Source organism: Scylla paramamosain, chromosome 3 (genome assembly GCF_035594125.1).
Source record: "Scylla paramamosain isolate STU-SP2022 chromosome 3, ASM3559412v1, whole genome shotgun sequence".
NCBI lineage: Eukaryota > Metazoa > Arthropoda > Malacostraca > Decapoda > Portunidae > Scylla > Scylla paramamosain.
The window spans coordinates 12130001-12132500 of record NC_087153.1 but is presented as its reverse complement, the minus strand read 5'-3'; the positions used below and the strand labels follow the sequence as shown (position 1 = coordinate 12132500).

General features: G+C 42.8%; 1 protein-coding gene across 1 annotated transcript in view; it reads right to left on the bottom strand.

The window, feature by feature from the left end:
* LOC135090356 (neuropilin and tolloid-like protein 2) overlaps nt 1–2500 on the bottom strand; it is a 194856-nt gene that overhangs the window by 108305 nt on the left and 84051 nt on the right. The window lies entirely within an intron of this gene.

The window sequence follows — 2500 nt, the reverse complement described above, 5'->3', positions numbered from 1 at the left end:
GAGAGAGAGAGAGAGAGAGAGAGAGAGAGAGAGAGAGTCAATGGGCCATAAACAGAGATAATATGCCCCTGATGGAGGAAAAAGAGTCATTTGTTTCCCCATCGAGCGAGAGTGACAAGGATAATTTCAATATTCGAGGGCCATTCAAGAAGCTGTCACTGCCTTCACCTCCTCCTTCCCTCCTTCTTTCCCTCCCTCCCTCCCTCCCTTCCTCCACTTATACTCAGATACTGCTTCTTCTTTTTTTTTTTCTTTCTCTTCCTTTCATTTCGTTCATTCCTTCACTTCTACTCAAAATTTCCTTCTTCTCTCGCTTCTCTTTCTCTTCTTTGTCTCCCTTTCTTTGCTTCACTTCTTTTTACAGTTTCTTTCTTCCTCTTTCTTTTGTTCATTTCCTTCCTTCACTTCCTCTCAGAGCTATTTTCATCCTCTCTGATTTCTATTTCTCTTCCTTCTCTTTCCTTCCTACATGGCTTCTCTTTCTCTTCCTTTCCTTTCCTTCTTTCTCTGGCATAATATTTCCTCTTCCTTTACTTCTCTTTCTCCTTCCCTTCATTCACTTCTATTCAGATCTTCCTTCTTCTTCTTTCTCTGGTTTCTCTATCTCTTCCTTCCTTCCTTCCTTTACTTTTCCTCAAGCATTCTTTCTCTTCCTTTCCCTTCTTTCCTTTTCATATTTTCCATCATGCCTTCTTTTTCCTTCTCTCTTTTTTTCCTTTCACTTTGTCGTTTTCCTTTTTCTCATTCCTTTCTTTACTCAGGTGTTGTTTTTCTTTCCATTCCTTCTTATCTCTTTCCTTCCTTCTGATCTTCTTTTCCCCTGCCTTGTCTTCCCCACTTACTGTTTTCCATGTCTTCCACACCTAATCCTCACTACTGTATCCTCTCTTTCCTTTTTTCCTCCCTCCTCCTCTTTCTTGTATGGTCTTTACTTGCTCTCCTTCCCATAAATCCTACACATCTTCCCTATTCGTCCTTCATTCCTGTGTCTTCCTTTCCTCCTCCCCCTTAAACCTTGCTTCCTACTTTTCTCTCCATTTGTTCCTCCTTATCGATGCTTTCCTCCGTGTTTTTTTCCTCTTATTCTCTACTACTATTATGAACAAGGCCTTTATTTTCCTTTCCTTTCATTCACTCTCTTTCTTCTTCTTCCTCTTTTTTTCTCTTGTTTCTTCTTCCTCTTTTCCTGTCTCTCCTTTCCTGATGCTGTTTCTTTGACTCTCTCTCTCTCTCTCTCTCTCTCTCTCTCTCTCTCTCTCTCTCTCTCTCTCTCTCTATGATTTGTCTTCCCTCTCTTTCTCCATCATGTACTATTTCCTCTCTCTCTCTCTCTTTCTTCTTCCTCCTCCTCCTTCTGTTATCTTCCATCTCTTTATTCCTCTCACATCAGATCCGCCACCACGACCACCACCACCAGCACCAGCACCACCACCACCACCACCAGCACCACCACCACCACCACCACCACCTTCCCCTTTACCTTACATAACGCATCATCAAGCCCCTCCCTCCTGTCACCTTTCCTCCTCCATTCCACATTTCTTCCCTCACTATCTACCTCTGCAATGTCCCTGATCTCCTCGTCCATCTCTCTCTCTCTCTCTCTCTCTCTCTCTCTCTCTCTCTCTCTCTCTCTCTCTCTCTCTCTCTCTCTCTCTACCTTCTTCTTCTTCTTCCTCCTCCTCCTCCTCCTCCTCATCCAAAATACTTCCCTCTCCCGATCTCAGTTGATTTTCCTTTCGATCTTATCTTTCTCAACATCAACAGATTCACTCACACTCTCTCCTCCTCCTCCTCCTCCTCCTCCTCCTCCTCCTCTCTCCTCTATCTTCTATCATTCTCCTAGTTACCCTGAAATATAAAATAGGAATACGAACGAACGAACGAACACACACACACACACACACACACACACACACACACACACACACACACACACACACACACACACACACACACACACACACACACAGTTACAGCGATAAGAGGTGGATGGTGAGAAGGGAGGGAGGGAGGGAGGGAGGAGAGAAGGAGGAAAGAAAGAGTCAAAGAGAAAGGAAGAAAGACAGAAGAAGGAAGAAAAGAAGGAAAAAAAGAAAACCAAAAGATATTGAAAACAAAGGGAAAAAAACAAGAAAAAAAGAGATCAACATAAGACAAAACAAGAAAACAGAAAAAAAACAAAGAACACAAACAAAACAAAATAAAATGAAACCAAAAAAAAAAAAAAAAAGAACAAGAAAAACACACGTCATCCCCTCCCCCCAAAAAAAAAAACTTAAACGATAAACAAAAACAAAAAAAAAGCGAATAAATAAATAAATAAATAAAAGAATACAAGTGAAAGGTTAGGAAAATTCAAACCACCCCCACACTCTTTGGCCACAGACCCCGAACCTGCCCACAACACCCCGGCGTGTGAGCAAGGCCGCGGAACATTGTCTTCACGCCTCTGGGGAAACGGGAGGGAGGGAGAGGAGGGAGCGGCGGGAAGAGGCAT